Source organism: Sapajus apella, unplaced genomic scaffold, assembly GCF_009761245.1.
Source record: "Sapajus apella isolate SASKATOON/1434 unplaced genomic scaffold, GSC_monkey_1.0 scaffold4, whole genome shotgun sequence".
NCBI classification, from domain to species: Eukaryota; Metazoa; Chordata; class Mammalia; order Primates; family Cebidae; genus Sapajus; species Sapajus apella.
Genome location: NW_022436944.1, coordinates 24,446,964 through 24,470,791, shown reverse-complemented (window position 1 = coordinate 24,470,791; position 23,828 = coordinate 24,446,964). Strand labels below are relative to the sequence as shown.

At 41.1% G+C, this 23,828-nt stretch overlaps 1 protein-coding gene and 1 long non-coding RNA gene across 2 annotated transcripts in view; one reads left to right on the top strand and one right to left on the bottom strand.

The window, feature by feature from the left end:
• Nucleotides 1-6,120: 6,120 nt before the first annotated feature.
• The window catches only part of PLS1 (plastin 1), a 120,481-nt gene continuing 102,773 nt past the window's right edge, over nt 6,121-23,828 (top strand). Inside the window, exon 1 of the mRNA XM_032264313.1 lies at nt 6,121-6,238. The gene's annotated coding sequence lies outside the window, so the exon portion shown is untranslated. The remainder of the gene's footprint in view (nt 6,239-23,828) is intronic.
• The window catches only part of LOC116540702, a 7,494-nt gene continuing 3,855 nt past the window's right edge, over nt 20,190-23,828 (bottom strand). The window contains exon 2 of the long non-coding RNA XR_004264561.1: nt 20,190-20,276. This is a non-coding gene — a long non-coding RNA (uncharacterized LOC116540702). The remainder of the gene's footprint in view (nt 20,277-23,828) is intronic.

The following is a 23,828-nucleotide window of genomic DNA, read 5'->3' as shown; positions in this document are numbered from 1 at the left end:
ATGTGTGATAATGTGTTCGCTATCTGTGCAATTTTGTATTTTAGAATCTCTTTTGCCTTTTTATTTACAGTAGCTGTTCTCTGCCACTGTTGTGTAAGGAACAGCAATTATAAGATGCGGGTATGTTGATAGCTCATCTTTAAAGTGTAGGAGACTGGTGTTCTTCCTGGAGGTCTATTGCTTCCTGGGCTACAATTTAGAACCAGTTGGAGAGGAGAAAGTAGTTGACCAGCCTAGCTACTCTAAATCTCTTTTTCTAATTACTCTTCCAAATCAATGTCTCAGTACCCTCCTCCCTACTTCTTGATCTGTTAACTGTGAGTTTGTACACTCTCCCCAACTACTCCTACTTTTACCTTTAGCACGTTCCTTCATATGATTTGAGCTAAATTTTCCTCCATTTTGTTTTTCTGAGATTTCATCTATCTGCATTCCGTCTTTTCTCAACATTTCCGGTTTGCCAATGGCAATTTTTTCTTGTTTCTAGGATTTCACCATGTTGACCAGGCTGGTCTCAAACTCCTGAGCTTAGGTCACCCACTGGCCTTGGCCTCCCAAAGTGCTGGGATTATAGGCGTGAGCCACCACATCCAGCCTTCTTTTACTTTTACTTTTTTTACTTTCTTTTTTTTTTGAGACGGAGTTTTGATCTTGTTGCTCAGGCCGGAGTACAATGGTACAGTCTCGGCTCACCACAACCTCTGCCTTCTGAGTTCAAGAGATTCTCTTGCCTCAGCCTCCTGAGTAGTTGGGATTACAGGCATGTGCCACCATACCCGGCTAATTTGGTATTTTTGGTAGAGACAGAGTTTCTCCATGTTGGTCAGGCTGGTCTCAAACTCCTGATCTCAGGTGATCTGCCTGCCTTGGCTGCCCAAAGTGCTGGGATTACAGGGATGAGCCACCATGCCCGGACTTTACTTTTTAAAAGTATCTCCTGGCTGGGCCCCATGGCTCAGGCCTGTAATCCCAGCACTTTGAGAGGCCAAGCAGGCAGATCGCTTGAGCTCAGGAGTTCCAGACCAGACAGGGCAACATGGTGAAACCCTGTCTGTCCAAAAAATATGAAAAGTAGCTGAGTGTGGTGGTGCATGCCTGTAGTTCCAGCTACTCGGGAGGCTGAGGCAGGAAGATCAATTGAGCCCCAGAGGTGGAGGCTGCAGTGAACCATGTTCCTGCCACTGCACTCCAGTCTGGGTGACAAAGTGAGACCCTATGTCTCAAAAACAAATAATAATAATTAAAATAAACAAAATTATCCCCTTTATCATTTCATAAAATTTTAGGTGGTAGGTGGGTGTAGGTGTGTGTGCTTTGTTGGCTATTTTGATCTTATCTGTGTTAGATCAAAACAGTGTGTGTTAAATTGTGTATGTGTGTGTGTTCATGAGAGAAGTTTTGTCCTTTTTTTTTGGACTTATTTGTCAGATTATTGTTTTCTACTCTAAATGATTAAAAGAAGAGAAAAAAATCATAAATTCAGAGTTGAAATAAATACTGAATCTCCAATCCAAGTACTAACCGGTCCGGACCTGCTTGGCTTCCGAGAGCACACGAGATCAGCAGCATTCAAGGTGGTATGGCCATGGACTGAATATTGAATCTTAGTCTTTCTCACATGTGTTTTTTTCTCTACTCATTTCGTTCTGGAAAAAAACAGCCAAATAAAACAAATATGGTCACATCACACTTGCTGGTATCATTCAGAATGTACCTACTTTTCCTAAAATTGGTGCCTATACAGCAGCTGATTTTAGGATGCCGATCAGGGCTGGGTGACAGTGGGGTGTTATAGTTACAGCATGTTAGAAACCATCAGGCTCTGGGGAATGAATTAACATTAGCCACATTCACAGAGACTCAGTTATAATCCAGAATGCCAATATTTTTCCCTTAGAGTACAGGATACACTGTAACTTGGCAGGGACAAGTATTGTAAATAGCAGAAAACTGGAATTGAATACTGGTTCTGCCATTCACTCTTTTTTTTTTTTTTGAAACAAGTTCTCAGTCTGTCACCCAGGCTGAAGTGCAGTGGTGTGATCTAGGTTCACTGCAACCTCCACCTCCCAGGCTCAAGTGATTCTCCCACCTCAGTCTTCCAAGTAGCTGGGACTACAGGCACACACCACCATGCCCAGCTAATTTTTGTATTTTTGGTAGAGACAAGGTTTCACCATGTTGGCCAGGCTGGTCTTGAACTCCTGACCTCAAGTGATCCACCCGCCTCTGCCTCCCAAAGTGCTGGGATGAGCCACCTCGCCCAGCCTACCATTAGCTCTTGAGTTGGAATCCTGGTCCTGCCATTCCCTCTCTTTCTTACCTATTATTACGGAATCTGCACTTTTGTCCTCATGAACATTAAATGAAATAAACCACATGAACTTCTTGGCACAGTAGCCAGCGCATAGAAGACATGGAACAAATATTAGCGATGATAGTGAAGATGATGATGGTAGTAATCACTGAAGCTCTGCTTTTTTGATAGCCCTCCCAGTATCAATGAGCCTGAGAAAATAAATTAACAATTCAGATGGATCCTTGGAAACTGTGAAATTAGCGAAAATAGTCTTTATATAAAAGACATTAAAAATTTTAGTTGTATTTAGTTTTTTATCTTTAGTTGTGTTATCATGGGAAAAATAACATTTTGTACTTCAGTTTTCTCACCTATAAATTGAGAATAATTTCTTAGGGTTGGCATGGATATTCAATAAGTAAACACTGTGAAGTGTTTTAAATGGTGACTACCCAGTAGCAGCTCAATTTTTTTTTTTTTTTTTGATAGGGTCTTTCTCTGTTGCCCAGGCTGGAGTCCAGTGGTGTGAACATGGCTCACTGTAGTCTCAGACATCTGGGCGCAAGAGACCCTCTCATCTCAACCTCCAGAGAAGCTGGGACCACAGGCACATGCCACCACACCTGGCTAATTTTAGTTGTTTTTTTTTTAGAGATGGGGTTTTGCCACATTGCCTACGCTGGTCTTGAACTTCTGAGCTCAAGTGACCTGCCCACCTCAGCCTCCCAAAATGCTGGCATTACAGGCATGTGCCACCATGCCCTGATTTATCTTTGTTTTATGTTTAGTTGGTGATTTTATCATTATTTTGCCCAGCTTAAAAGATATTTTTTTCAACCAACAGTTGGAATACATGATTGAATATAATTTATGTGATAAACAAATATTTAAATTAAGACTATCCTAGAAAAATTGGAACATATGATTACTATAACTACAGTGTACATTTTTAACTAGTTTAAAAATCTTTGTATAAATTTTTTCTCATTGCTCTGCAAGCCAAAGAACAGTGTACACTTTTGATTACCAGAATACTTATGTTCACCAAATACACCATCTCTCCTCTATGAATTCTTCCTACCTGATGCTATTACTTCAGTTGTTTTCGAACGATTGCTCTTTTAACTATTAGTGATGGCTGGGTGTGGTGGCTCATGCCTGTAATCCTGGCAGTGTGGGAGGCAGAGTCAGATGGATTACTTGAGGTCAGGAGCTTGAGACCAGACTGGCCAACATGGCAAAACCCTGTCTCTACTAAAAATACAAAAATTAACCGGGTGTGGTGGTGCACACCTGTAATCCCAGCTACTTGGGAGGTTGAGGTAGGAGCATTGCTTGAACCTGGGAGGTGGAGGTTGCAGTGAGCCGAGATCAAACCATTGCACTCCAGCCTGGGTGACAGAGTGAGACTCCATCTCAAAAAAAAAAAAAAAAGAAAAAAAAAAATCAGTGAAATCCTTTTATCAAATAGGATTTCACAAGATACTACAATATGTAAGTAGTCTGGGTTGGAGTCCTAGATTCAGAACCCTGTGTTTTTTTCTCTCCGTGAAACTCAGTGCTCCTGGAAACACAATTTGAATACTTTATTTCTCATTGGTGATGATACAATCAGTTAAGCAGATAACAATTTTCTTTATAATTATTACGCACTGGTTGTGCGGTTTTTTTTGAGACAGTCTCACTGTGTCACCCAGGTTGGAGTATAGTGATGAAATCTTGGCTAACTGCAACCTCTGCTTCCCAGGTTCAAGTGATTCTCCTGCCTCCACCTCCCAAGTAGCTGGGATTACAGATGCCCGCCACCACGCCTGGCTAATTTTTGTATTTTTAGTACAGACAGGATTTTATCATGTTGCCCAGGCTGGTCTCGAACTCCTGACCTCAGGTGATCCACCCACTTTGGCCTTCCAAAGTGCTGGGATTACAGGCGTGAGCCACTGTACCCGGCCCTGGTTGTGCATTTCTAATGATATACCCTAGTTATTATTTTACACTTAGGAACACTTTTGGGAAATAGTTTTATCAATGGTATGTTTACAAATCACATCTTAGGGTTGGCTGCTTTTACAGAGAGTTGTTACAGACATTTTATACGGATTACGTTGAGCTTCCTTTACAGAGCATGACTTTTATTTTACCTCTCCCAAATCACGTTATACCATATTTAGAATCTATCTTTCCTCATGAAGTACCCTGGTTAATATTACCCCTAAAGAAACATATCACAAATACATTTAAAGTGTTTTCTTATTAAATTCATTGGGGAATAATTTACACACATTTTTCATATTTAAAGTGTACAACTAAGCTACCATAGCTGCATACACCTGTGAAATTGTCACTACCATCAAAACAGAGAAAATTTTCATCACCTTCCCCTCAAAAATATTTTTACTGCTCCTTTGCAGTTTATCCTTCCCTCCACCCATGGCTCCAGTCATTTACTAACCTTGGTTTTGTCATTATAGGTTAGTTTGTACGTCATATAAATTATATGGTATGTTTTGTCTCTGGCTTCCTCAAATCAGCATACTGATTTTGAGAGTTATCCATATGAGTCCTGTGCAAGAGTGTTTCTTCTTTTTTTATTGTTGAGTCATATTACATTGTTTAAATGTATCACAATTTTTTTTTTCATTTACATGTTGGACATTTGGGCTCCTTCTGGTTTGGGGCTATTGTGAAAAACAGCTGCTATAAGCATTCCCGTTTTTGTGTAAGCATGTTTTAATTTCTCTTGGATAACATCTAGGAATGAAATGGCTGGGTCATGTTAAATTTATGTTTACCTTTTAAAGAAATATTTTGCTTTATTTGTGAGAACTTACTTAACTCCCACTGCATATCTAGAACCAGATAAGGATATTAATTTACCTGATTCTCTAGGTGAGAGGTGAGAAAAATTCCTTTTCTTTCCTCTCCATGGCCCACCTACTTGCATAGTTCATCGCTCGTCCAATTTCTTTGGGTTCTTAAAAAATAATTTCAACTTCCCTCTTTTTTTTTTTTCTATTGTTACCATCCCAGGGTTGCTTGGGTGCCTATTCTGGGTTGGGTATTGTGCTGGGCGCAGAAGTAGCACGCGAGACTTTGAGTTAAAGGAGCAGCAGAACTTTGTTCTGTTCTCTGGACTGAGTTGGACAGACCACAACTACGATTATGCTTCAGGCAAAGTATGTGAGAACTCTTGAGGCAGCATTCCATTTACTTGACTCACATGCGAGAGAAAATATTCCACTTTGTTTGAGTGTGGGCTTTAGTTATATATTTATTTTAATCAGGTGTGGCTGTTAAATGACAAGGAAGCAACAAGTAAAACAACGACAACAACAAAAAAAGGGTAGCGGAAAGAAACAATTCTTCCTTTAAAAACAAATACCTTTCCCTTTGACCAGCAGGTTCCAAAGTGTGGTACCCAGACTGGTAGCACCAGTTTTCTTTGCTGAGAACAAGTTAGAAATGCAAACGTCGCGCTACGCTCCAGACCTAAATGAATGGGAAACTCTGGGTTTGGGATCTGTGATTTAAAAAGCCCTCCAGGTGATTCTGATCTACGCTCAAGTTTCAGAACCGCTGTGCTAAACTCATTCCCAGGGTGTAGGTGGTCATCTTTAGGCTTGCGTAACTGTGGTTAGTAGAGAACATTGCTGCAGCGCCCTTCCACCTCTCCCTGCTCACGCCCCCAGCGCCTGCAACAACTCTGTCACCCGGAGCCTGAACCCAGACTCTGGGCTTCCCGTTCCCTCCCTTGGGAGCCGGAGGCAAAACGTGGCAAGTGGATTCAGAGTTTGAGGGCCCGGGTGCCGACCGAGCATGCGCAGTGGCGCGAGCGCAGCGGCTAGGCGGGCGCGGAGAAGTAGCCGCAGAGTGGACCTGCAGGTGCTTGGATCTTCAGTGGGAACTACGCTGTCGAGGGCAGAACGGCGGCCGCGGCAGGTACGCGGGGCTGGGGATAGGGCCCAAAAGGAAGGCTAGACAGACAGATGGAAAGCGAAGCGTTACTCATTTGGGAGCGCGCGGCGACTTGAGGGCAGTCTCTCCCGGTCCCCTAGCTCGCGTCTGTCTCCAGGCTGTGCAGTGCGGCGCCCACGGTCCTCCGGGCTCGCTTCGGGGCAGGCAGTGCCCGCAGGTGTTAAATCGCGTATTTACACTGCTTGAACTATAAGCCTGAAAACTGAATTGTGATTCCCTGTAATGAAGTAAAGTATTTCATTGAGGTTTCTGTTTTCCACTTTGGGTGGCTGCCAGTGAAGCTTTCTTATCCAGCCTGTTTTGTTTGAATTCTGTGACTGGTTTATTTGCCTTTGGCCTTTTGGTGCATAGGATCAATAGGGCTGGAGTAAAATCCCACCCGTGCTTTCTCTTTTTGGTACCTTTCCTAGAGCATGGGGACCTCTGGATGCCGCATAAAGATGTCAGTTTTCAGCGAATTTCACTGCAAATAAACTTTCCGTGTTTCAGCTGCATTTTCAAGTGCAGACTTTACAACATTTAAGATTTCCCCCTAACTTTTCAATGATTACTGTATTTCAGGCGTCATTTGGTACTAATAAAAGGAAGCGAGTTCGCATTTTCCCCCTTTACTTACTGTGTCACATTTTATGGCTTATACAGTGATATTTTTCCCTCGGGCCGCGGTGTTGGATGTTTGTATGAGGCTTAAGCGATGCTACATAAATTTCTTCAAGAACCTGTGAGCCAGAAGCAAAATTTCAGGCCAGGGAGCACACACTGAACTTGAAGCAAGTACTTTTACACCCCCCACCAGCTTCGTAATCAGCTCTTTTTTAAGTTGAATTATGTAATGAAATTCTGTAGTAAAGTGTTAAATTTGTAATATGGAGGCATACATGTATAGAAATAGTAAGTTTAGGAAGAAGAAATTTTAAGTTCAGAAAGAGAAACCCATATGGAAAGGGAATACAGGTATCCTGCCCCCCTTCATTCCTCCCATGATAAATGTTTTAATGGCAGAAATAATATACAGTTGGTCTAGTTTTGGACTGTAGAGACCTTTGAGGTCATCCAGTTCAGCTGCTTCAGTTTACAAATGAGAAAACTGAGACCAGCGAGGTTGGATGACTTGCTATGGCCACCCAAGCCCCTCATTGGCAAAGCTACGCCTGGGATCCAGCTTTTCTCATTTTCTGGGGTCTTTTTGCCTCTCCCTGCTGATACTCTTCTTTACCTCAATTATTAAACTTCTTTTTTCTCTTTTATCTTCTTATACCATGAAGTCTGGCTTAATCAGAAACTTAGCTGTTTCTCTTACTAAGCTTGTTAGTACCTCATAAATTCCTTTTAAAAAGTGCCCTCTCACAGAAGTCCCACCTAACAATTTGCTGGTCCTGAAACCACCCTCCTTCCTTCCCTCAGTCACTTGGGCCCTTGGCCCAAAATGTCCGTTTGCCTGCCTCTTTCCGTATTGAAGTCCTGCCCATGCTGCAAGGTGTAGCTCAGGTGTGACCTCTTTTTGGAAGCCTTCCTTGATTGCCATAGCATGAAGTAGCTCTCCCTCTTCTGAACCCTATAGCACTTACTACTGTTGTTTGTGCTGGTAGGATCCCCGTTGTATATAGTATCCTGAGTATTTTAGCACCTCCCAACTTCCCCACCAGGAAGTTGACAGGTTGTGTAAGCTCTTGGAGGTTAAAGCCTATGACTTAAACATCCTACCCAGCACTGAGCACAAAGTATACTCTCAGCCACTGTGGGATGGAGTGGGGGAAGGAAGTGAAGTATGGATAGTTTTGTAAAGGGATTTCATGTGGTGGTTCTATAATACGGGGAAGGCCATCTTAGAGCTGTATCAAGGCAGCAGCCAAGTCCATTTCTGATTCCTCAGATTTTGATAACAGATCTGAGGAATCTGATTAGTTAGGGGAAGTACTGGAGACAGGCATAAAAATATACTAGGGAGCAGTTGTCCAGGCCCTGGATGAAGCCTGTCACTGGGAGAATGGAGGGCACAGATTTAAGAAATGTAAAGGAAAAAGCATGTGGTGAAAGACTAGATGCGGAGAAGGAAAGACATGTCGAAAATGAATTTCAGGGTTAGTAATGGGTTTATAATGTTCTTTTTATCTTAGAAGTATTTCCAATTGTGATATTGTCTCTGTTTCTTATAGTTAGTGATGTGATTGTCTTATTTCCCATTCTAGATGATAAGCTCTCTGAAGGATGACCTTTAACCCCTCACAATACCTGGCACGTCGCTTTGCAATATCAGACACTCAATAGTTGTTACATGAATGAATGAATGAATGAATGAATAAATAAATAAATAAATAAGGGCATTTTGGCATGGGGAGGGTGGGCATTTAGGATCTTAGCGCTATATGGTAGCACTTTGTCAAGACCATCCCTTAATTGTATAGAGGAGGGACTCAGATATTCTTAACTAAGTTAGTGAGATAGCCAGAAGCTCTGGTTAAGTTTCCTCGTTACTAGACCCAAGCTCTTCTCATTAACTCTTACTTTTTAAGATTGTTGGCCCTAAGATGATGATGATGATTATTATTGTTATTATTTTGAGACAGGGTCCCGCTCTATCGCCCAGGCTAGAGTGCAGTGACGCACGCGATCAGTAGCAGCCTTGACCCCCCCGGGCTCAAGTGATCCTTCCCACCTCAACCTCCCAAGTAGCTGTGACCACAGGCACGTGACACCTTGCCTGGCTAATTTTGTATCTTTTGTGTTTAGAGATGGAGGTCTCACTATTTTGCCCAGGCTGGTCTTGAATCCATCGGCCTGCCTCAACCTCCCAGTGTGCTAGGATTATAGGCCTGAGCCACCATGCTCAGCCTCCCCAAATTAATTTGAGTTGGTAGCAAGATGCTCCAGTTTGAGATGTTTTGTGGATTGAAAGCCCTCAGAAAACAATCTGAAGGGGAAATTTAGTGGCTGATGAGAGAATGTGTGTGTCATTGGAAGAGTGAAACACAGGCTGCTAGCCAGTTCAAGGTTGAGTATACACAGTGAGGAGGGAGTGAAGCCAGGCTCCTAGGAATCTGCACACTGGGGAGCTGAAGTCTGGAAAGGTCATGGTAGCTTGGCTTGTCAAAGGCAGATGACACAAATGGGTTGGCCCAAAGTCCTTGGGACTAAGAGTCTATTTCCTAGACATTCTACAGTACCGGAAGGTGGTGAGCAATGGCTTTGGAGAGGGTAGGCCAGGTGCAGTGAGGGTAGGCCAGGACGGTGGCACCAAAGGGTGGTGTTTATAACCCAAGAACATGGGAGTGAGGTAAGGTTGAGAGAGAGACAACTGTGATCAGATCTACCTGGAAAAACAAGACAGAAAGCAGTGCTTCTGAATCTAAAATTCCAGTTCAAGAGGTGGTTTGGAATATTTGTTTACTTGGAACAGATGTTGCATTTTGCAAATCACAGCCATTTTGCAAATCAAAACAACAGCCTTTCCGTTGAGCTACACACAGCATTGAGGGAGCTGTTGGATGGCACATCCTTGCCATTGACCTGTACACTGTGATCACCGTTTTCATATTTCTATAGGCAAGGATGGGCCATTAAAAATGTCAAGGAGAGGCTGGGCGTGGTGGCTCATGCCTATAATCCCAGCACTTTGGGAAGCCGAGGCGGGTGGATCATGAGGTCAGAAGATCAAGACCATCCTGGCCAACATGGTGAAACTCCGTCTCTATTAAAAAATACAAAAATTGGCTGGGCGTGGTGGCGCGCACCTGTAGTCCCAGCTACTTGGGAGGCTGAAGCAGGAGAATTGCTTGAACCCGGGGAGCGGAGGTTGCAGTGAGCTGAGATTGTGCCACTGCACTCCAGCCTGGTGCCTGGCAACAGAGTGAGACTCTGTCTAAAAGAAAAAAAAAATGTCAAGGAGAGAGAGAGAGCAGTTGAGAGGAGAGACCGAACAAATGAGCTTGAGAAATGGCTAGCAAAAGAGAAGGGAAGGGCTGGCCTGGTTTTATATATTTTACATATATATATATATATGTGTGTGTGTGTGTGTGTGTGTGTGTGTGTGTGTGTGTTTATCATGACATTAGTGAAAATTGATTAGGCAGATGCAAAATCAGGTAGTGTGTTGAAGTTAATGTCTCATACACTTACGTGTCCAAATATGAAATCCTAGTGTTTACCATGGCCCTTTGTAAAATGACATATATCTTAAAATAATGGTAATATTAATAGCTAGTATTACAGAATGTCTTCCATGAACCAGACACTATACTAAATATTTTACAAGTAATATATCATTTTATCCTTATAAACCATCCTATGAGATAGGTGCAATAATTACTCATTTATTTTTAATTTTTATTTTTTAAAAACAAGGTTTCAGTCTGTCACCCAATCTGGAGTGAAATGGCACGTTCATAACTCACTGTAACCTTGAACTCCTGTGCTCAAGCAATCCTCCCGCCTCAGTCTCCCAGGTCTGCACCACCGCACCTGGGTAATGAAAAAAAATTTTTTTGTAGAGATGAGGTCTTGCTATGTTGTCTAGGCTGATTTTGAACTCCTAATCTCAAGCAGTGTTCCCCCTTCAGCCTCCCGAAGCCCTGATATTACAGGCATGAGCCACTGCATCTGGCCTACTGTCATTTTCTACACGAGAAAATTGAGGCATGGAGAGGTAGATAAAAGCATTTATCTGAGGTCACACAGTTTATAAGTGGCTGAGCTGAGATTTGACCCCAGGCCTATCTGACTTTACACACTGAGCGCTTAAATAACTTAATCAAACATCTAAACAAAAATGCAAAGCTCTTTTTGAGGTAACTCTAATAGATGCTTAAATGGCCACAGGTTTCAGCTGGTAGAATCACCAACATTCTTTGAGCCACATTTTAAAAAACCAAAACAACAGTGATAAATCGTTCTGTTTTTTTTTTTTTTTTTTTCATTCCACTTGGTCATTTTTTTTTTTTCTTTTTTTTTTTTTTTTGAGACAGTCTTGCTCTGTCACCCAGGCTGGAGTGCAGTGGCACAATCTTGACTCACTGCAACCTCTGCCTCCCGGGTTCAAGTGATTTTCCTGCCTCAGCCTCCCAAGTAGCTAGGACTACAGGCATGCACCACTAAAACTGGCTAATTCACTTAGTCTTTAGCTAAATCTTGAGGCATTCCTAGAGAAAGAGACAGCAGCTTTTTCTCTGGATACACCATTAAAGCCACTTCTGTTCTGCTCCCACCCTCTTTTGGGGTGGAGCAGTGGTGAGGGAGTAAATTGGTGGTCATCTAGTGGATGTCTGTGGAGTTGGCGATGGGAAACTGGGAAACTCACCTTGTGTAGGAGCCTAATAACTCTGGAGTGACCAAGTGTAAGGATTTTTTTCCCCTGGGGTGTCAGAATACGCTGCTGGAAGCTCCTGAAATATGTGTGGGTCATGATCCTAATCTCAGGCCTTTGAACTATGGCTATAAATCCCCAGGAAAAATCCAGATGTGAACATATTCTCCCCAAATTTTTTTGATCAGGGAGTTGCGAAGTCCCTGTGGACCAATTGGAGGTGGGTGTGGATACCTCAGGAAAGAGCCCAGGTCAAAGATGAGTAATTTAAAGGCCAGAACTGTAGGCCCCAGCTTTGACCTGTGAGAAAATGTGCTCCTCTCCTTCCTCTTGATGAACCTAATTACTTAGAGAAATTATTCTCTCCCGGGAGTCTCAAAATGAAACCAGCTGAGAACATGCTTCCCTCCCTTGCTGCCTGAGCTCCCTATTTCCTGGTTCTGCTTTACCTTCCCCTGAGTGGTTCTGTGTTCCCAGGGCCTCTTCTCTGGATCTGAAAAGTAGGGCCACAGCTTCTGGCTTTGCCAGGCTAATTTTTGTATTTTTAGTAGTGTTGGGATTTCATCATGTTTGGCCAGGCTGGTCTCCAACTCCTGACCTCAAGTGACTCACCTGCCATGGCCTCCCAAAGTGTTGAGGCCGTGGTAACCATGCCTGGCCCTCATTACTTCTCTCAACATCCAAAATCTTGTCACTTCATCCAGTTCCAAATTAACATTTTACTTTGGCTGATGATCAATGTCAGAGAGAAAGAGGCATTTGTGCCACATATGGGTTTATTGGTTATAAAGTGATTATACAATTTTGATTGCTAGAATCAAAATTTGATTTTGCTGACATGTAAGGTCACATAAGATGTGAGGCTGTTCAACTTTGATCATCTGATTTTTTTTCTTTTCAGCACTGTGTCTGAAAGTGCCTATGTGCCGTTTTTGGTAAGACACATGTGGCATGGCTTCTGTAAAGGCACATTGCTTTTTCTTATAGTAATATTGTAGGCACAGAAAAGGGCAAGGAGTTAGATGATTGGGAGAGGTTTTTTTTCTTACTTAAAACACCTGTTTCATCAGAAAATATTTCCTAGCACACTCAGATATAGCTTTGTTCATAAAGTCCAGTCGTGATGGGACTTTAGACTTTACAAGAAACTAAATTTTATGATTGACTTTTGTGAGCAATGTGAGACTGGCTGGGCACGGTAACTCATGCCTGTAATCCCAGAACTTTAGGAGGCTAAGACAGGCAGATCGCTTGAGCTTAAGAGTTCGAGACCAGCCTGGGCAACATGGCAAAACCTTACCTCTACAAAAAAACTTAGTTGGGCATGGTGGCGTGTGCCTGTAGTCCCAGCTACTCAGGCTGAGGTGGGGGGATCGTTTGAGCCCAGGAGGTTGAGGCTGCAGTGAGCTGAGATCATGCCACTGCACCTTAGCCTGTGGGACAAAGTGAGACGCTGTCTCAAAACAAAACACAAAAAACACCCATGAGAATATCTGGTTAATAACTGACTCCAAGGCCGGGCGCGGTGGCTCAAGCCTGTAATCCCAGCACTTTGGGAGGCCGAGGCGGGTGGATCACGAGGTCAAGAGATCGAGACCATCCTGGTCAACATGGTGAAACCCCGTCTCTACTAAAAATACAAAAAATTAGCTGGGCATGGTGGCGCGTGCCTATAATCCCAGCTACTCAGGAGGCTGAGGCAGGAGAATTGCCTGAACCCAGGAGACGGAGGTTGCGGTGAGCCGAGATCGCGCCATTGCACTCCAGCCTGGGTAACATGAGTGAAACTCCGTCTCAAAAAAAAAAAAAAAAAAAAAACTGACTCCAAACAGACATGCCTCCTTCAAAAGATCCAAGCTGACCACAAAGAAAACATGAGAAACTATGTTATCTTGATGGTGAATTGGAAGGACACATTAGTAAGGTAGAAGGTGTCTGAGGGGGCCTCTTCATGATAAAAAGCAAAAGGTTTTGGGGTATCATTGACCCGAAATATTAGCAGAAATCAGAACACAATACATTAAATTGTGTATAGATCCAGTTCCAAGGAATATGTTTTTATAAAGGAAAAATGACCAAAGCTCCTTCATTTTTTTGAGAACTAAGAAATAAGAGTATTTAGCAGTACTGCCAAAATAGAATTTGGATTTGAGTTTAAGACACTGGTAAATGTGTGTGGAAGGATCAGTCGTGTTAATTATACCTTGGACCAAGGACTACTTATCTAAACCTTTCCCCCTCTTTTATTTGCTCCATGAATAAAAGAGTAACTCTATACTCCTGTATCACAAATTATAAAATCCAAAATGGATGTATGATCATCTGTGGCCTAAAACTGATATTGATCAAGCAATTTGAATGCGTTGTAGCGTTTACATGCTTTACCTTGTAGGTAGAAAGTACTGGCTTCATCGACACATTATTCCCATGGCTGGTGCTCACAATCTAGATTAAATTGTTGAAATAAAAGAAAAGCAGATTCAGAACCAACTTATTTATGGTGACTGATCAGTGGCACAATTGCACTTTTTGTCTCATTTCACTTTGCCATCTTAAGTGCCATCTTTTCTGGCCATATTGGCTTCTTGGTGGCTCACACCTGTAATCCCAGCACTGTGGGAGGCCACAGCAGGTGGATCACCTGAGGTTGGGAGTTGGAGACCAGCCTGACCAACCTGGAGAAACTCCATCTCTACTGAAAATACAAAATTACCTGGGCATGGTGGCACATGCCTGTAATCCCAGCTATTTGGGAGGCTGAGGCAGGAGAATCGCTTGAACCTGGGAGGCGGAGGTTGTGGTGAGACAAGATCGTGCCACTGCACTCCAGCCTGGGCAACAGAGTGAGAAAATAAATAAATAAAGATAGAAAAATAAACATATACTTACTAAAATTTTGAGGTTTGACAAATGAGTGTCTGCTTAGGGTTTTATGACCCTTATCAATAATTTGGTGGAACGGCAATATAAAATTAGTATATAATAGAATCTCTAGTTTGATATTGTTAGTATTTATAACCTTTGTGAATAAACCAAAACTTCTCAAAGACTTCTGCTCTCTTTTCCTGGAGAGCTCTCAGAATTATTTCCTGGTGAAGTCTCCCTTTTCCTTCCACTCTCCCCAGGTTTAGGATCATTGGGACATCCTTTTGGTCAAGGAAATGTTTCTCAGAGTGACCCAGTTATTGCAGTTTTAGGTCAGTGAGGTGCCAGCTGTGACACACAGCTCACAAAAACCCAGTGCTGTTTTTTTATCAGAAGTTGTCATGGACGTGAGTTAATTTGGGGAAAACAACAATAATAGCAATTTGCTTGATCCCTTTCTTATCCTGAAACAGTCAAATGAAATTCAAGGTTATCAGTGGAAAAGGTAATCTGAAAATCTCTGAACATTTCATGGTCAATTAAAATGAGCCTTAGGGCAATTTAAAGTTTAGATACCTGAAACCAGTTGGCCTATGATCAGAACCAGGGATGACAAGTCAAAGTCTGATTCTGTTTCTGACCCCATGAGAAGGGAGACCTTCTCTTCAGCTGTAGGTTTGATGATTAAACAAGATGGTGAATGTGAAAGTAACTAGTCAACTACAGGATAAAGAAGTAAGACATTTATTGATATTTTAAAAAGCTTTCTGATTTTGCTTCCTTTCACTGACAAGTGGCCAAGGCATTGAGAATTACTTGCCTGCTTGAGGTTGCCTGATTAGGTAGTGGTAGAGATTGAACTCATAACTGAGTCTTATAATTTCAACATTTGAAAAAATGTCAGGGTTTATTTATTTTTTTGAGACAGAGTCTTGCTGTGTTGCCAGGCTGGAGTGCAGTGGCACGATCTTGGCTCACTGCAACCTCCACCTTCCAGGTTCAAGCAATTTTTCTCCCTTGGACTCTGGAGTAGCTGGAATCATAGGCATGTGCCACCATGCCCGGCTAATTTTTTGTATTTTTAGTAGAGGCAGTGTTTCACTGTGTTAGCCAGGATGGTCTCGATCTCCTGACCTCATGATCCATCCACCTTGGCCTCCGAAAGTGTTGGGATTACAGGTAAAAGCCACCACACACAGCCAAATGTCAGGGTTTAGCATTGGGATTACAGTGATGACCAAGACAGATGTAGAGTCCATATCCTCATGGGACTTCAGTCTAGCTCCAAACATAATGATCTTCCGGCCAATTCATATTTTCTTCTGTTACTGGCCAGATAAAATAATTTCTCTATGAATTTAGATGCAAGTTTTATAAAAGTCTAAATGTATTTTATGGCTAACCCTCAACTATGGAGCATCATAGTTTATCTAATGTTAACAGTGAAACGAATTCTTGAAACAAGAGTTGATTAACATGGGAAAATATCCATCTCTTTTATCTTGAATAAAGTTTTTTTTTAAACTTATGCTTCCTGCTAATGTACCTCTGGAATATGTAGGATAAGAAGATTAAACTTTCTAAATATTTTACAAAGTTATATTCTCCCTATGTAATACATATTGTTCTGTGGGAAACTAAGCCTTAATTGAAGTATCTCTGCAAGGTTACTATGGCATTTCTCATACCAGTAGGACAATAAATAATGGGAGAACTGAAAACATTGTAATTTTCTAGTAATTCAGAGGAAATGACTGAATCCTGAAGCAGTGTACAATAGGGTACCCATTTTTGCACGTTAATGTATTATTAAATATCAGTGGGAATATTCTACATACTGTTTCACATCTCAGGCACGCTTAAAGAAGACCTTGTGATGTACATGTTGCTCATTTAATCTAGAAAAGATACCAAGGTTCATTTAGAACTTCCTTATGCACAATTTTAGGATTTTTTTTCTTTTTTTTTTTAACTATATCATGCCCTGAGGCCCTAAGGGTATTACTAAAGCAAGCAGCAGGACTTCTCAGAGAAATTAAAGGTTTCATATCAACCACATATTGTTAAAATCTTCACTTTGAATAGGATTAAATAATGTCCCATCAGTATTCTTGATACACATGACATTGTTTTTAAAATAACAGTTTTATTAAAATATAATAGCCTACAATTTGCCCATTTAAAGTGTATAGTCAATTTTACAATATTTTCATTGCCGTGTATGCATTAGCACTTTCCTCATTTTCTACTGTTTCTTCCCTAACTGCCCTTACCCTAGGCAATGCCTAATCTACTTTCTGTCTATAGATTTGCCTATTCTTGAACTTTCAAATAAATGGAATCATATAATATGTGGCGTTTTGTGTCAGGCTTATTTCACTTAGTACAATGTTGTCAAGGTTCATTCATGTTGTAGCACACATTAAGACTTCTTTTCATGGCTGTGCATAATATGCTGTTATGTGGACATACCATATTTTATGTATTCATCCTTCAGTTTATAGACATTGGAGTTGTTTCCTCTTTGGGGCTATTATGAATATTAATGCTGTGAACATTTGCGAACGGTTTTTTTAGGGAAATTTATTTTTATTTCTCTTGGGCATATACCCAGAAGTGGAATTGCTGGGTCATATAGTAAATCTACACTTAACGTTTTGAGAAACTGCCAAACTGTTTTCTGGAGCAGCTACACCATTTTGCATTCCTACCAGCAATGGATGGAAGTTCCTGTTTCTTCACAGCTTCACCAGTGCTTTATTATCTGTCTTTTAAATTATGGCCATTTTAATACATGTGAAGTGGTATCACATTGTGGTGACTTAAAAAAATCTAATAGACTTTATCTTTTAGAACTGTTTCAGATTTACAAAGAAATGAAGCAGATGAAACAGTGTTCCCATATACCTCCACAGTGACATACTGTTACTCTATTATTAACATCTTTTTTTTATAAAGATGGAGTCTCCCTCTGTCACCAGGCTGGAGTGCAGTAGCATGATCTTGGCTCTCTACAGTCTCTGCCTCCCGGCTTCAAGCGATTCTCCTGTTTCAGCCTCCCAAGTAGCTGGGACTACAGGTGTGCTCTGCCACGCCCAGCTAATTTTTGTATTTTTAGTAGAGACAGGATTTCACCATGTTGGCCAGGATGGTCTTGATCTCTTGACCTTGTGATCCGCCTGCCTCAGCTTCCCAAAGTGTTGGGATTACAGGCATAAGCCACTGTGCCTGGCTTTATTATTAACATCTTATATTAATTAGTATGACATATTTGTTATAATTAATGAACCTATCTCGTTATATTATTCACTAAAGTCCATTCATATTTCCTTTGTCTTTAGCTAAAATCCCTTTTCTGTTCCAGGATCACATCTAGGATACCACATGACATTTAGTTTCTGTGTCTCCATAGGCTTCTCTTGGCTGTGACAGTTTCTCAGACTTTCCTTGTTTCTTGATGATCTTGAGAGTTTTGAGGAACAGCAGTCAGGTACATTGTAGAATGCTCCAATGTTGGAATTTGTCTGAAAATTTTTTTTTTATGGTTAGCCTGTGGTGACATTGATTTTTACTATCAGAGAAACTTACTTGGAGTATAAAAATACATGATCAGAATTGGAAATCAGCAGAATGTAGTTGGGGAAATTATTTTATTTTTATTTTTAAAATTTATCTTATTTTATTTTATTTATTTTTAGAGACAGGGTCTGCCATGTTGCCCAGGCTGGTCTCAAACTCCTGGGCTCAGGCAGTTTTCCCACTTTGGCCTCCTAAAGTGCTGGGATTGTAGGCATGAGCCATCTACTGTGCTTGACTGGGAAATTCTTAGGAATTTAAAAAATTCAGTTGCCTCTGGAAGATGAGCAGAAATTTAATTCAAGATATGTTTTCCTAATAAGAGTTTGATCACATTGAAAGATTATCACATTAGGTAGTGAAGTTTATTTTCATGACTCATAAGAGACAGCATCTAACCTAAGGGTAAAGCCAAAGATACATTTTTCACTGCTTTAAATGTAGCAGAGAATGTTGTGTTGCTTGTAATAAAACATCAAGTTAATAGAAATTCAGATTAACTTTTAGAATTCCATTGCATTATGGCAGCAAGTATCCAATATATATTGAGTACTTCCGCTGACATCAATTCCAGTAATTCTCAAAATGCTTTGTGAAGAGGGTAGGAACTGAGGCTCAGAGAGACAGTGTCATTAGGCCTGAGACTCACATAGCTTGTCAGTAGAAGAGCTAAGATTTGAACTAAGGGCTGTGGAAGCCTATACCCTGCTTCCTGCTAGCGTCCAGAGTTTCCAGTGGTTTTAAACCAGGAATGTATCAAAGGACACAGGCTTGAGTCCTTACCTTACTGGATATTTTTACTGCCAGCCAAAGGAGATAGCATCTCTCTGTGTTTAGGGCCCCACTGAAATTGGCCAGTCCAATTAACTGCGGGCATGTTGACTGCTAACAAAGGAAAACTACTCCAGCTTTGCCTGGGGCACTAATTCCTGCCACAAGTCTTCTGAAAATGAAGCCCAAGGGTCATAAAGCAGGCAGGGAGTTATGTGGGAGAACAACATTAGGTGAGTATGTTTGCTAGTGGTCATATTGCTCAATGTATGTCTTAGTCACCTCCCAAGTTTTTGTAATAGGTGAGTAGCAGAGAGGATTTGATTTGAAATATTTATCTTTGAATTGGAGTAGATGTAGTAATAATCTGTGAATGGACTTGAAGTGAAATAGAAATAATAAAGTTGCACAGATAGCTGTCTCAGGAAGGTTTGGAATATTTCCCGGCTTATTCAGCTAATTTTTGTAAACTCCCCAAGATGATTAATCATAGATCGATACAAAGTTTCTTTCTATATTATCAAAATATCAGACTCTCTGTATTGGTCAGGATAGAGTAGTCTGTGCTACAGTAACAAATTAACCCTGAAATCTCCATTGCTATCTTGCACATGTAAATGCCAGTGTGTATTGGCTGTTCTGCAGGGCAGCTGACCTATATGCAATGACTCAGAAATCCAGGCTGCTGTGATTTTTGTGACTTTGCTTTCTTAACATGGGGCTTTCAAGTGGTCCCACCAGAGGAAGGGAAACTGGATGATCACATACTAGCTCTGAAATGCTTTGGCCTAGAGTGACAGAAATCACTTTGACTCACAGCCTATTGGCTAGAGCTAATCTCATCACCCTGCTTAACAGCAAGGGCCTAGAAGTGAGAGGAAGCACATGGATATTCAGTGAACAATAAATGTCTTTTGCACCCCTTGTTTTAGAGGAACAGAAGTAGTTAAATCATTTGCCAAAGTCTCTTTAGTAGACATAGAAAAGTGAACTGAATATTAGTGATATAAATATCACCTGATAAAAAATTATAAGTGAACTTTGCCATAAACTAATAACATTTGTAATAATTTATGTATGGCTGATTTAGCAACCTGATTTGCAGTTGTGGATATGATTATACCTTCTAAGGATATAGCAATAAGGTTAGCTTCTTTTACATTATAATACTTCAGTTGATGGTTCTAATGATCAAAGCTTATATGTATGTATGTATGTATGCATGCATGCATGCATGCATGTATTTATTTATTTTGGGATGGAGTCTTGCTCTGTCGCCCAGGCTGGAGTGCACTGGTGCCATCTTGTCTCACTGCAGTCTCCCCCTGTCGGGTTCAAGGATTCTCCTGCCTCAGACTCCTGAGTAGCTGGGATTACAGGTGTGCACCACCACGCCCAGCTAAATTTTGTATTTTTAGTAGAGACAGGGTTTCACCATGTTGGCCAGTCTGGTCTCAAACTCCTGACTTCGGTTGATCCATCTGCCATGGCCTCCCACAAAGCTTGTATTTATTGAGTATCTCCTATGTGCCAGGCACTCTTAAGTGTTTTATATGAATTACGTTCATTTATATTGGGCACTACAATTTCATCTCTATGGCAAATATTCTCCAGTTCCATCAACTTGCCTTGTTTGAATGGTACCTAGATTAGACCTATCACCATGCAGATAGCTCACCTCTAGAAACCAGAATGTCACTAACTTACCTTAAAAATAAGGCTCTGTAAGTTGAACATGACACTCTGGATATTGTCTAACTAACACAGAGTACAGTAAGATCTAACATTTACTGTGATTCGGAGCATACTTATATATAGCAGCTTAAGACTTTGTGAACCTTTTAAGCAGCCATATCTAAAAATAGGCTTGAGGTAAACTAAGCCCATAGGATTTTTTTAATATGATTTTTTCCCAAGTGAATTCTCTGGTGTTTTTGTGATTCTAATATTGTCTTAATAGGATGTTTTGATGAATGCAGAATTCTTTTGTTAGTTTGTCCTTTTGATGTCCCCTTTCCCTACTCTCTTCAGTGTGGCCTCAAATTCCACCATTAGAATCATAGGATGGCAAAGACCCTCACTAGACTGCACAGACTGGGGCAGTGCACTCTTACCCAGTTTTCAAAAAGGGTCTCTGTTGTTTGAGAACAACCATCTTTATCACATATGAGGAGCCCAATCTCAGGCTTTTCATGTGGGTTCCACATTCATTCATTAATGGACTCAGGCACTGAGCTAGGCCTCATCTGTCTCTACCATCATAGAGCTAACAGTCTAGACCAGAAATTGGCAAACTTTTTCTGCCATGTAATAAATATTTTAGGCTTTGTGTTTCATATGGTCTCTGTCTCTAACTCCGTCCTTGTAGCATGAAGGGTGCCATAGACAATATGTTCATGAATAAGCATAGCTGTCTTCCAATAAATTTAATTTGTGGGCACTGAAATGTTAATTTCTTGTAAGTTTCCCATGGCACAAACTATTATTCTTTTGATTTTTAGCTGTTTAAGAATGTAAAAACTCTTTTTAGTTCACAGGTTATATGCAAGCAGGCAGTGGACCAGGTTTTGCCTTCAGGCTGAGTTTGTCCACCCCCTGGTCTAGAAAGAGCTCTGTGTTATTTTATTCTCACAAATAAATACTGAACTGCCTTAATAATTACTTAAATTGGTCAAGCATGGTGGCTCATGTCTGTAATCTCAACGCTTTGGGAGGCGAAAGTGGGAGGATCATCTGAGGCCAAGAATTCAAGACCAGCCTGGACAACATAGTAAGACCCTGTCTCTACAAAAAATTTAAAAATTAGCCAGATATTGTGGTATGTGCCTGTAGTCCTAGCTACTCAGGAGGCTGAGAAAGGAAGGTCACTCGAGCCTGGGAGTTTGAGGCTGCAGTGAGCCATGATTGTACCACTGTACTCCAACCTTGGCAACAAAGCAAGACCTTGTCTCCCAAACATTTTTAAAAAATAGTATGTATATAGTATTATATGTAGTATGTATATAGTATTAACTATATAGTATGTACATACTACATACATAAGTTCACATACCTATTGCTTTTGAGGACCACTGATTTTATGATAATCATGAATCACCAATATTGAAAATAATAGCTAATATCTATTGGACATTTACTATTATATATATATTAGGCCTTTTTCTAAGCCCTTTGTTTTAATTAAGCCTCCCTGAAACTGTGTGAAGTTGGTATTATTATCCTCTTAACTTTTTAGCTGTGAAACCAAGACTCAGAAAGTTTAAATAACTTGTTTAAGGTGATATAGTTAGGAAGAAGCGGAGTCTATATTCATTCTCAAGAATTCTAACTCTAAAGCCAGAGCTCTCAATGGCATATTATGCCACCCTAGGTACTGAAATATATGTGTAAAAGTCAATGGACCATTTTTTTATTACCATGTAAGAAAATAGAAGTGGTGAGTAAAAAATTAAAAAATTATTTTTCCTAAGAAACAAGTATATCATTGAAAGAGGAATTTAGCAAATAAGTGTTTTAATAGCTCTCACTGGTTAATTTTAACTTGTTTCTGTCCATAAGAAAAGATAATCAACTCCAATTCTAACTCCGGATAAACAGCATGCTAAGACCTTTTCCTTTTCTGAACTAACTAAATTAACACTGAGAATTGGGGCAGGGCTGGATTTACAGTACAGTATAACGATGTATCGTGTCCAGTGCAAAAATCATAATACAGATACATTGTATTTGTATGTAAGGTTTACAAAATGCTCTGTTGTATGAGATATATTATGTGAAGGTGCTCTGTGACCTGCAAATCATATTCCAAAGGGATCATTGTTCATCATCCTGGTGGCTCATTCCACTGTAGATATAGCCTTAGTCCTACCTTTATTGTTGCTTTAGTTGTATCAATAGAAAAGATTAGAGCTCAAATAAATTTAACTGAAAGATTTCTAGCGGACTATTTAAAATTTCCCTCACCAACCAGGTGTGATGTTTTGCACCTGTGATCCTAGCTATTCAGGAGGCTGAGGTGGGAGAATCAGTTGGATCCCAGGAGTTAGAGTCTAGCCTGGTCAATACAACAAGACCTTGCCTCAAAAAAAGAAAAAAGAATCCCTCATTTAAGTTTGAGCCTGTTTTATTTTTTATCTTTATTATTATTATTATTTTTTTTTGAGACAGAGTCTCACTCTGTCCCCCAAGCTGGAGTGCAGTGACACGATCTTGGCTCACTGCAACCTCTGCCTCCTGGGTTCAAGCGATTCTCCTGCCTCAGCCTCCTGAGTAGCTGGAATTACAGGCATGTGCCACCATATCCAGCGAATTTTTGTATTTTTAGTAGAGACGGGGTTTCACCCATGTTGGCCAGGCTGGTCTTAAACTCCTGAATCAGGTGATCCACCCTCCTCAGCTTCCCAAAGTGGGGGAGTATAGGTGTGAGCCACCGTGCCTGGCCAATTTTGAGGCTGTTTTATGTTGAACCAGGAGAAAAGGACTAAAGAATCTGTCCTCATTCTAGGAAGTGTGAGAAGAAAGAGAATTAGGATCAGGCACAGTTTATTTTCCCGCTTAAGCTCTGTTCTTGGGGCTGGGCACAGTGGCTCACGCCTGTAATCCCAGCACTTTGGGATGCCAAGGCTGGCAGATCACTTGAGGCCAGGAGTTTGAGACTAGCCTGGCCAATGTGGTGGAAACCCGTCTCACCAAAAAATACAAAAATTAGTCAGGTGTGGTGGCTCAAGCCTGTAATCCCAGCTACATGGTAACATGTACTCCAACTGAGGCAGGAGAATTACTTGAACCTGGGAGGCAGAGGTTTCTGTGAGCCGAAATCATGCCATTGCACTCCAGCCTGGGTGACAGAGCGAGATTCTGTCTCAAAAGAAAAAAAGAGGCTGGGCGCGGTGGCTCACGCTTGTAATCCCAGCACTTTGGGAGGCCGAGGCGGGTGGATCACCAGGTCAAGAGATCGAGACCATCCTGGTCAACATGGTGAAACCCCGTCTCTACTAAAAATACAAAAAATTAGCTGGGCACGCGCCACCATGCCCAGCTAAT